A 12669-nucleotide genomic window follows, 5' to 3' on the forward strand; every position below is an offset into this window, starting at 1 on the left:
GAATGATGCCAGCTGTAATTGTACATTATAATGAGCAAGAATACGGAATTCACAGTAGAGCAGCGAACTTGTTTCTCTTCACCTTCAGTAACGTATATCTGCCCTCCTTCCTCATCTTTCCTGTGTTGTTTTGTAGTTTATGTCAAACAAGTCTCATTTTTCTCATTACAGAGAAAAATCTCTGCTCGTTGAAGTGCTGAGAGCACCAGTTCTTGTTGTTCTCAACTTGTTACAGAAAACCTCCTGCCAAACGAACCATTTGGCTTAAAATATTGTAAACAACCTCTTCTCCTTTCCTGCCTGCCACAGCTTGCTTTTAAGAAGCCTCTTTTCATAAACAGTACATCTTATCTGTTCAAAACAGCATAACTACGAGTTGCCATATCAAATACATTTATGGGAGGCAGCAGTAAAGAAATACCTTGACAGACTAATGATGACCTCCCGCAAGCCAGGCACTTAAAAGGCTCACTTTCCTGCTTAGCAGATTAAAAAGTAATAGCTGAGTAGCACAGTTTCCACTCACTTGTCAAGTGTAATACCTGCCCTATGGGCTACCGTGAAAATAAAAAAATCAGACGCACCATAGAGATGGCTACCAACTAACTCCATCTAACTCTGTGGGACATGAAATAGCCAGGTTTTTGTCAGCTTCCAGTGGACACTAGAAAAGACTGAAGGTAGAAAATAAAATACTAACCTTTTTCTACTGCTTGTCTTGCTGAAGCCTATGCATTTCTATAGCATTTCTTCCAGTTTAAAACCAGGGTGGGAAGAACCAGCTTTATTGAGGGGTGGGCTTTGCATCTGTCTGGGTATTTTGTCTGGTGCCTAGACATTACTTTCTTGCACACAGCTTCCCATTTAAATAGCAGAGCCAAGTTTAGAGACAGAAATGTGACAATGAGAAAGTAGTACTCTCGGCAAGAGCAGAAGTGAAAATGCAAGTAGTAAGAAAGGCTGACTTGGGTAGCGCTTTGCAGAGGGGCAACATTTCTACTGGCTGTGGAACTGCAGTTGGGACTTTGTCACCAAGTTGACTGGGTTTGTGATGAACTGTCAGCAAGTTCTGCAGAGTTGTTTGTGTGGGCAAATACCATCCTGCTCGTGCTAGTACCTCTGGCAGAAGGGAGCAGCCGTACACTGACTGCATGGCCAGAGCCACAGGCAATTCCCACAGGCACCCATCAGGTCTGGTTTTGCCTTGTGGTATTTCTTTAGGAGTTCGCATGCTGCCAAGCTATGCCTGGGGGGGTTAGGGGTGATGCTACCTCCTTCCACATTATCAGCTGTAACTTCTCATTTCATGGTGTGTTATATTCTGTAGAGGTCCCATTACATTTCACATAACCTAACACACAACTAAAGAACACTCTTCTTTAATAAGGTAGCGTATTCCTTTAAAATTATTTGACTATCGCAGTGAACGAATGCAACTAAAAGCTAGTCAAGTACTAACCTCTTCAAACACAAAGGCACACAAGCATAAAAGTATTAAAAAATAACTGTAATCATTATTTAAACAGGTCTATGTAAGTTCTAACATGAGTAGAAGGGGCAGAAAATGCCTCATGCCCACGACTTAGAAATCCACTGGCCTGTGGTCTTGCACTAGGATTACCATTGCTCGGCCTAAACATGGAAACTGGAAGCAAAATGAAGTTCACTCTTTGAATTTGATTTATTCTTCCAGACTCCAAAGCTGGGCAGAAAGCCTTTGTGAAGGGCGAAATCTTGATTTTGTTCAGGTTAATAGAGAAAGCGCTCATGAAGTCCTGCCCTTGCTGAAGTCCCATTGGCATTTCTGAAAGCAGCAGAGACTGACGCATTTCTGCTAAAATAACCTCTGCATTTGAGCGTGTGGGTTCCTTATAGGGGTCCCACACTCACCCACCGATGCCAGGTTATGTTGAGGCCAAAGGAATCCTTAGTTGGGCAAAACTCATTGTGACACCCACTGAGCTCCTCCTCCAGGTAGGAATGTGCAAAGCAATCTATAACAGGTTGAGCTGAGGCTTTTCCCCAGAGATCAGCATTAGGGCTTGAAAATGGGACAGCAGAAGTCCTGCCCTAAAAAGCAAGCAGTTTTACCACATAAATAGGAAAAGAAAACAACACAAAAACTGACTGGGATAATGCTAAATCAAACCATGACTAAAACAGTGTTGTGCTTGGTATCTGACACTTGCAATGCCAACCTTCCAGATGCATACATTTTGTTAGGAGGATTTCTGTGTGTTGTTTATTAGTAAGAGTAAACTTTTTGCTATTTTTTTTTTAAAGTGAGATACATGTGTATGTCCTAGAGGTTTTTTTTCCCATTGGAGCATTTTGAGAAGTTCCCACCTTTGTTCTCTATTTTCCCTGCTATATTTCCCTCCACCTTCTGAAGTTGCATAGGCTACTATTTATTCATCGCTTTGCTTTATTAAGATGCAGTTCAGGTTTTCGCTTGTGTTGTATCTTTTGCAACCATGAAATATGGATCTAAGATTCAAAAGACACAAGAGCATAAAGAACCTTTCATACACTTTCTGCTTTCTGAAGAAACCACATCAGATACAAGAGTAGTTCAGTAGTGCAGAGCTGTTACCTGCGACCTAAGATAGCTTCTAGTATACCAAATTATTTTAGATTTCAACGTTGTTATGCTGGAATAAATATAGAGCTCTTCCTACATTTTCATCATGTTCTGATAAAATCCCAGGTCTGACAGTCTATCTTGACAAAATAGTCCACATGAAATATGTTGCTAATTATTTATACACCTCTTCAAAGGCTCAGTGCTTCTACTTGTACTTCTCGCTACTTTTACCTACAGTCAGGCCCTAAAGCTGTGTTTCAATCACTGAACTGAAACCCCTTAGAGTAACAAGTTTATAATAGAGGTTCATAAACCTGGCAGTGATTAACAGCATGGGTTAATCAAATGAGTGTAGAACAGGCTTTTCCCCCCTTTCCTTTAAAGGAAACTGGCCCCAAGTGTTTTTCCCTTATTGCTACGTGGAAATAAATTTGCAATTAACTTTTACTTATTGGTGCCGTATCAGCCTCTGAAGACCCCAGTCAGACGCAAGCACCATTGCGCTTTTCAGCCCACGTAAGCACATACCAGAAGACAGCAGTCGCTCTCAGGAGCCACCAGCACAGCACTGTCCCACAGCCAAGCCCCAGCCATGCCCAGGGAGAAGGCGCGGGCAGAGCCCAGCGCTGCCAGGACCCGCTCCTGCCTGAAAATGACCAGGCAGCCTCCTGCTCATGTGTAATCCCACTTACTAAACAAGCTACCTGATGATTTAGAAGAATTAAGAGGAATTATCCTCCACTGGCATCAGTTCGTCAGCTTCTTATGAAAATAAAAAGCGGCAAGTCCACTCGTGCGAAACCTACTGTAATTTACTCCAAGACCAATACAACATAAGTCTCCAGCATACTCTACACAGGGGACAACAACAACAACACAACAAAACAGAAACACACACCAAAGAAACACCCCCAAAAACCCCCAACACACACACCACGCAAGGCTGCAAATTTAATTTGGCAGTTTCTTCATTTTAATAATATTAGTACAGCCTAAGTCTCTCCTCTACATTCAGATGAAACTCTTATTTGATATCTGGTCTTTGCCTTGGCAGGAGCTTTGCCATAATGAAGAATGACCCAGCCCAGCTTTTGTTTGTCATTTCCATGAGGTTTGCTCTGCAGATGCCTGTAGCACCCAAAGTGCACAAAGTTCCTGAGCAAGAGGAAAACCAACTGCTGTTCATACAGATAAAGAGATCTGTTGATTTCCACCACTTCATGTGTAACAGCTTGGTTTGTGCAAGAAAGTTATCATGATTACAATAAAACGAACAAGTACGGCAATATCGCACAGAATCACAGAGTGAATGCAGGCTCGTTTAGAACCAGCTGTAACATTGGACTGCCTCTTTAGAACAGGCAGTCTTGCCAAACAGCAGTACAGGACACGGCATATCTCAGCTCTGGGAAAAAAGCTACCCAGGTATTCCCAGATCTGGTCTAGTTTCATAAGAACACCAAAATATTTGGAGCATTCACACATGTATTAATTCAGCAAAGATGCTTCCAATTCATTTGGTTATTTCTGACTTAAAGTGGAATAAATAAAAGCAGAACCTAGTCATGTAGCTTTGCATGAGTGTTTCTTCCCTCCCTCTTTGTCCAACTTCACTGCTTCGTCCATGCGTAGTAGTCTTGATAAGGTCAGAGTTAACACAGCAGCTCCTACCATTGCCACTATCACCACCTCTCACGCCACTATAGTGCACACATAAAATCCTTATCAAAACATTACCTAAAAAGACATTGTGTAAGTACAGGAGTAAGTCTGCTATCCTCTGAAAGACCATCCATTTTCATTATGCCACATTATAAATTAGATTTTTCATCACATATCTCAGGCAGAGAAAATAAATGCATCAACCCTCTAAAAAATAAGATCCCTCACTAAAACCCTCTATGGAAGATACCAGTGCAGAGCACACATTTACAGTTATATCATAAATCTTTGGTAAAAATGGGGTTTATAAAGGCTGTGCTGACACAGCTTCTCTACAATGACAGCCGCATGTAGAGAGCTCACCCCTGCTAAAACATGTCTATATGAATATTGAACATTAAACCTTACACAAGTCTTCTGACTTTTGCAGCAGGCTCCAAAATGGCAGGATTGCAAACCAGTCCTGCCTCCTTCCCTGCCCCAGCCAGGGTTCATCCCACCCAGAGACCACAGGTTCCCACTCACAGCTGGAGCAAAACTGTTAATCAAGTGAACCAAAACTCTTTTCAACACCTTCTTCTCCTCACTGGCCTGCAAGAAGATATTCTTTCTACCCACCTGTTTTGTTTTGTTTTCCCCACCTTTTAGTATCTGAAGTAGCTAGGCCTTGCTAATTGATGGACTTAAGTTGCTTCGGCCTCCAAGCATGTAACCCTCATATATATAACATACATATTACAATATATATATTTTTTTAGATAAAATAGCATGCCCGCTACTACATGAAAATCACAATATAGCATGTTGCAACATACCATGACGCAACATGAGATATTGTACTGGAGACATGGAAGAACATCATGTGTAACAGAGAGACAAAGTAAGAACTAAAGCACGTTTCATTCCAACACATAACTCTCACACGATCCCCTCAGTGAGTGGGTCACAGCGCTCTACTAGGAATCTCAAGGAAGTTTTGCTTTGGCTCCGGTTGAGAAGAAAGAGAAATTTTCTCTGCTCCCTGAAAACCGGCAGCGGGGAGACGCCTGCCCGGGGACACCCTCACCCTACCCCAGCCTTTGGGATGTGCCTCCCAGGGTCATCCCTCCCGGAGCAAACTTAAGGTGAGTCTGCAGGGCCTGTCCCCGCTTTTAACCACGGAAACATGGACAAGCTGCAGCTGCCGCCAGCCCCCCCTGCCCTAAAGCATCACTGGGGCCGCCGCACACCAGAGTGGGACGTGAGGGGACAATCCCTGTCCTGAGCCCATCCCCACGGTGTCTGGACTGCCCCGGCCTCCCGGGAAGCTCCTGCGAAAAATCAAGGGAGCAGCGCCCTGCAGCCACACCCTGCCCCTAAATTTCTCTTGTCCCTGCCCAGGGTGCCTGAGTTTTATTTGTACGGATGGGGTGGCAGTAATGCAGCCACCTACCCGCTCCGCACCCTGCGGTGGGGACGCTCTCGGGGCCTCCCCGGCCGATGCTGCTGCCACCGGTCACTACTGAGGGACAGACAGACTGACAGACCATGGGAAGAGCACTCCTGAGTGCATCCTTCTTAATTAACAGCCATTCCACAGCTGTCAGCACTTAAAGCAAACAAGTTTTAATGCTTGTAAAAGTTTTATGAGACCAAATCCCTTCATTCAAAAATATTCACGAATGTGGGTCTCTTTAGCTTGGAGGAGACTGAGGGGTGACCTAATCAATGTTTATAAATATGTAAAGGATGAGTGTCACAATGATGGAGCCAGGCTCTTCTCGGTGACAACCAATGATAGGACAAGGTGCAATGGGTACAAACTGGAACACAGGAGGTTCCGCTTAAATACGAGAGGAAACTTCTTCACAGGGAGGGTGACGGAACACTGGAACAGGCTGCCCAGAGAGGTTGTGGAGTCTCCTTCTCTGGAGACATTCAAAACCCACCTGGACACCTTCCTATGTAACCTCATCTGGGTGTTCCTGCTCCGGCAGGGGGATTGGATTAGATGATCTTTTGGGGTCCCTTCCAATCCCTAACATTCTGTGATTCTGTGTGATTCTGTGATTATTAAAGACTATGTCAAGCTGAGGAAAAGAGGAAAAAAAAAACCAAAACAGAAAACAACACACACTATTTTTGCCTACTTTGGGCTAGAGTGTCTGGATCCAGCTGGAATATTTTCAGAGGCAGGCGATTATGCTGGGAGCCCAAGTCCATGGGAAAGACAGGGATGCTAGGATCTATGAAAAAGTTTTACCTCCATTTCACTGGTGTGCAGCAACAAATTCGCTTGCTCCAAGGAAATGTGGTGGCCTAAACATGAAAAAAAATTCTGCATTTTACTCAAATAAATTGTGTCAGGGTACTCACCAAGCAACATAACTGCTAAGGGGTTAACAAGTAAAAATATACTTTGATGCTATATTATTTACTATATATACGTAGTAACTGATACATATGCAGACATATGCAGCTTGACAACCACATCTGAAAGTTTTAAAATGTCGGCCTGTTTGTGTTGTCTCAGGTCTCCCCCATCAACACAAACAGTTAAGCACAAGTTTAGTTCATCCCAATTCAGCAAAATATTTCAAGTGGGATATGTGGATAAGGGTTCTTCCAAGTACATGCCTCTACAGAAATTTTTGTTACAGGCAATAAACTGAGTTGTCTGTGTTTTAGACCCGGTATTGGGTTGGCTATATATGTCAGTGAATTACTAATCACCAATGTGTTCGTTTGTTTGTTTGCATTGGTTTGGGGGGGGGGACGGGGTTTGCTGGGTATCGTTGATTTTCTTTCTGCATTTTTTCTTTATCTTCATATTCCCATTTTCTTATCTGTCCTCTTTTCTGTGTGTATATTTGCGGTTCTTAACACAGAACCATTTCATCGTGTTTGATGTTACTGGCAAAACTCCCATTGATTGCCTTGATTGCCTTTGGTAAGAGATTTCACTGGAATTTGATTGCTGTCTCAGGACTGCGAGAGATACGTGATAACATAGCCCTAACAGGCTGTTTCCAATAGGAAATGTTGATATGAGCTTCAGAGGCATTTCACAATTTGATTTCATTGTATTAACAGTCTTCAGAACATACAATATTTCATTTATAAAAAGGGATAGGAGAACACAGGCAGATACCTGTCCATGTTCTGTGTGTGAAGGGAAGGGCTTTGATGTATGCCCAGAGGTTGTAGGAAAGGTGGAATGCATTTCTACTGAATTTTAAGAAAAAAAAAAAAAAAAGAAAAGAAAAGAAAAAAAGCTGCGGATTTGTGATTAGCTTTGAATAAAACATAGACAAGTGGCTAAGTCCACATATGAGCTGAATGCCTCCCGTCCCCTCAACATTATCACTGCTCTTATGCACAGATAAATCTTTCGAGAATTAAAGCCTGGTTTTCAAAGAGGATGAGCCTGTACACCAGGTCTGAGCTCAGTGTCCCTGGGCCTGCAAGGATAGATGCTTCAGCATATATCTAATATTTCCAGCAGATGCCAGACCTAGTGGGCCTTCCTCACCAGCCAGTATCAAGACGTGTGTGCTCTGATTGTGTGGACATTGAATCCAAGGGAGAAAGCAGAATAATTCAGAGACATTTTCTGCTACCCATTCACAAAGCAGGACAAGCCTATGCAAAACCACCAAAACTATGGAGACTGTGGAAAGCACAGAACATACAACAGTGCTCACCATATACCACAGCTGAACATTACACACCTTTCACATGGGGTGGCAGGACCCTGTCTACCTAAGCAAGTATTTTAGGACACTATTTAATGACTCTGAAACACAAACACTGATCTACTGACACACCTGTTAAACCATGTTTAAAATCGTATGTGTCCATTAGTGATAGCCTTCTTAGAAACATGACATTTCCATCACCCTTTTCAATGCTTATCCTGTCATAGTTTTTCTTCCTGGCAAAAATGGAAAGGCTCCTCTGTGGTGCTGGGTGAGTACTAGGGATGTATATGGAGATCAGACAACAGTTGGCATTGTGGAAGAGAGAGAAAAGGAACTCAGATTTACCTTGAAAACACTGCAGAAGAAGATGGACGACACTGAAAATTTGGAAGGGCTAAGGACTCTGAGCTAAGAACATGCCCATGTCAACAACCAAATGGAAAATCAAAATATTTTCTCTGTATTAGAGCAAGTTCCAAAAGATAGGTGACATGCAAGCACCCTCTTTTGTCATACTGCCTGCCTGCCGCCAGCCTCTTCCCACTGGGCTTGGCTGTGCAGCAGTGACGTGCTAGACACATGTGGTCTCATCACTCCACTTAAATGGCATGTGGAGGTAAAGAGGAATTTCGTGCTTAATTAGTGGATGTGTTTGGAATATGATTTGTGATAATATATCTATAACCAGGGAAACTAATGAAAATAATTAATGAAGGGTAATCCAAGATACCAAGGTTTTGTCTAAATCAGCAAGAATAGAGTCCCAAGAACATCCACAGTGTGATTTATAGTTGTTTTTTAATGATCCATGAGATCTTCATGTTTTCAGTGCAAGGTATGGTTGGGGAAGTGCTTAGGAAGGAATCTCACCTGTGAGGCTACTTGCACAATAGGTTCCTGTGAGAGTTAAATCTGAATTTATTATCTGCTTTGAGTTGTCCGATACTTTCTCTTCCTTTAGAAGCCACTTCATGCCTGTGAAATTCCCTCTTTACAATATTATCTGTATCTGTAAGGAAAAGCAGTGAAGTTTGCCTCATATCCACTTGTTTAATTTTATACAGATTTTGGACAGCAGGTGTATCTCAAAAAAAACCCCAGGTGAAGAGGAACACAGGCAATATCACATCCTTGCAGGATGCTCAAGAACCCTGAGCGATAAAGCATATGATGGACACTTAAATGAAAATGGGCGCATTAAAAACCACTTCTGTAAGGAGCTGTGGAAAGCCAAGCAGATGACGTACGGTGCTGATATCAGCTGTCATTAAGTGGCACAGCACAGCACGGGGTGGGAGAGTCACCATTGTCACTGGTTCTAGCCAAGACTACAGTTGAAAAAGGCCTTTCCCAAGGCCTCTGAGCCTGGCAGAGCTTCATCAGAGCCCAAGGAGGCATGAGGACATCCTTGGTCTCCCCTGCCAGACTGGGCCCACCTCAAACAGTGGCTCCAGCAAGAAGGAGGGGTTGAAATCCATGACATACACCCACCAAAAAACCCTGTACAAAGGCAGGACCTGCCCTTCACCTCCAGCCAGCTTTTACCCTCCCTCCTGGAAAACTACTTTTTGGATGGTGCCCTGGGTAGCGTGGGGAACATGTGCTGTACGCAAGCAGAAGTGAGGCAGCGTGAGCCAGCCAGTGCACGGGCTCACCTCGGCTCCTGCTTGGCAGTCTGCTCACATCTTTCTCCCATGAAGAATATTCCACTTTCTTTGTCTAAAATGTTGAGTGGTTATGAATAGTAAGGATAGACTATCTGTAATTATTTTTAAATTATTAATGGTTTTGTTAGATCCCTTCACTTTTACATTACGTTTCTGTTAATGTAAGTTAAATCAAAATGTACTTCAGTTTCCAGGCGGCTCCCAAATGTATTTTTCATTCTTTCATAACATTACTTCAACTTCTCTATGAGGTGTCTATGATAAAGTTTGCTCTTGAGCCAGCAGCCTCCCAGTCCTAATGAATTCAATGAAAGGCTCACCGAGCGGGCTCTCATCAGCCAGGTTAGATGGCAAATGAGGCCATGGCTGCGTTGCCAGTTAATATACTCCCGCCAGCTAGCAGGTGTCATACCCTATTCATAAGAAGGGCTGCGGAGGCCGCAGGGGGATCATCAAAGAAAAGGGGGGAGTTTATCAGAATAACTGAGTTACTTTATTGGCACTTTCCATTACACTTAGGAGACTGGGGTTGTTACGCCAGACACTCCTGATCAGAAAATATCGGCCGAGTGCCTCGCTCAGGGCTCAGACCTTGCAGGCAGTGAGGAAAGGGTACTGCACACCTCCCTGCCTGCATCCCTGTCCCAGGAGATGCTCTCGGATGGAGGGGACTCAGCGCCAGGCGACCCCAAAGCAAAACGCGGCCTTCTCTGGAGTCGCCCCTCACCCTGCTTTGCCCCTCAGCCCAGGAGGGGTCCGGGGGGACTGGGGGCAGCCGCCAGAACGTTGCCCCACGCCGGCCAAGAAAAGCGGTGTTGAGGAAAGGAGCGTGCGGAGTTAAACGTGTGCGTTCAACACAAACGCCACGAAAAATGCCTGGATAAATTATGCAGAGGGATTTCTGGATTTCTTTCAAGTAATTAAGTTTCGATTTCTTGCATTTATTTTAGTGCCAGGAAGCACGAGGCGCCACGGACGGCAAAAAGTCTTCATTGATCGTTCTGGGCTTTAAGTTTGACTTCGTGACTTGACTTGGCTTGCGACGGCAGCGCGGCCCCGGCGAGACCGAGGGGTCAGCGGGAGCCGGTGGGGCCGTCCCGCCGCGGCGGGGGCGCGGCGACGGGTGCATCCCGCGCTGCCTGCCCAATGCCATGCACCGGCCCCGAAAACGTTTTTTGAGGAGAAGCAGGAGCCGGCACAGGCAGCGATGCCGGGGTGGCGGGGAGGGAGGGTGCTGGGGATGCGGAGGCACCGCCGGGGTTACGGGGCTGCCCCGACAGGGCGTCCCGGTGCGGTGGCTGCCGCGGCTCCGCGGGTTGCAGCTCTCCGCACCCGCGGTGTTCCTGCGGCGGCAGGGCCAGGTCGTCCTCCGCCCCGGAGTCCCGAGGGAGCGGCCCGGAAGCGGCAGGGTTCGGGGCGGGGGTCGGGGCTGGTATGGGGCACCGGGGCCGCCCCTCCGGCAGAACCGGGGCAGGATCTGCCCTGCGCTCAAAACAAAGGTAGAGTTTGCTCGAAGTGTAGCATCTTCATGGATTAAAAATTCATAGGGCGCATTAGGTTCGGTAAAATATGAATGCGAGGCTTTAAATTTTAATCGTAAATCAGAACATGGATACATGAGAGGCGACAGTGATTTCTCCCCAGATGTCTGCGTGGGTCAGGGTGTGGGCGTGGGTAAGGGGGGCGGGTGACTCTCCTTTTATTTAGGTGGCCCACCGGTGCTCAGAGCCAGCTGCGGGGCCCGCGGATCTGGAGGGCCGACGAGCTGCCCGGGGGGCGGCGGGGGCTCCGCACCTGCTTTGGCCCCCTCCGGCGTCCCTCACGACAGCGGGCGGGGGGTGCAGCTGGGCATCGCGGCGTCTCTCTCCAAAAAAGAGCCCCCTCACACAATTTTTTAAAATGGGGGGAAACGGGAAAGGAGGCGTTTGCTCGGCGGCGGTGCCGCGGGCAGGGCGCTGCCGGCAGCGGCAGCGCGGCGGGGCCGGAGGCGAGTCCCTGCAGCGCGGCCAGCGACCGGCAGCGCGGCATCCGCGGGGACCCCCGGGGTCCGCCGGGGTCATCCGCGGGGTCCGGCACCGAGGAAAGTTTTCCTGGCTATTCCCCTGCGCTGCTCCGCACCCCGCTGCACCCCCGTGGCGGCCGTTCGCAGCAGCGATAAGCGCTCAGCGTTTTGGAGATCGGTTGTCAGTTGCTATTAAAATCAAGATTAATTCATATTAACGATATGCATTCTCAATTCTCCCGTGTGACAGCATACATTAGAACAACTATTGCGAGTAATTAAACTCAATGCGGGAGGGGTTAAATGTATAGCGTGGAGAGGCTTTTCTCCTCTCCCTTCTCTCTGCCAAAGTTCAGCCGAAGAGCCGGGCGGGCAAAGCCCCTTCCGCGGCTCCATGCATCCGGCAGGCTGGCTGCCCTCGGACTCCCCAGCGTCAACGAGGTATTTCCTTTTTTTTTTTTTTCCGGAAAGTGGGAGACTCTCCTCGGCTGCTTTGCCCGCACACCTCCTGGCACACCCGTGTTGAACGGCGAAGGGCTGCGGCCGCTGCCGGGGAGGCGGGAGCGCAGGAGCGGCCGGGCGCGCTGCGGGGACTCCGGCGGAGGGAGGCACAGGGACAGCTGCCTCTCTGCCCGCCACGGGCGGGCCGCGCCTCGCGTGGGCTCTGCCCGGGATTTGATGAAAACACGCAAAAATATTATTGATGGCTTTTTCTTGGGCGTTGAAGATGCTCGATGCTTTAGACTAATTAGACAAGCCAAAAGCCTTTTGAAGATAAAGCAAATTGGACAACCCTTGTTAATTAGAACATAATTTAAAGTTTGAAATTATATCACTCATGAAGTCGCCTAATTAGTATGACGATATGTTAATAGCCTACTGAGACACGATAAGCGGAGGTTTGGCATGAACTCCTTAAAGGCTTGCAAGAAAATCCTCTTTCCTATGTTGTCATTAATAAAAGATTTCTATAGACTTCAGCCTTTCAACGGTGACATACAATTTATAGTACACACAATGCATTAGCCCATAGTGCTGCTCAATTTTTTTACTATTATGAAAACTAATAAATTC

Source organism: Caloenas nicobarica, chromosome 4 (assembly GCF_036013445.1).
Source record: "Caloenas nicobarica isolate bCalNic1 chromosome 4, bCalNic1.hap1, whole genome shotgun sequence".
In the NCBI taxonomy this organism is placed as follows: Eukaryota; Metazoa; Chordata; class Aves; order Columbiformes; family Columbidae; genus Caloenas; species Caloenas nicobarica.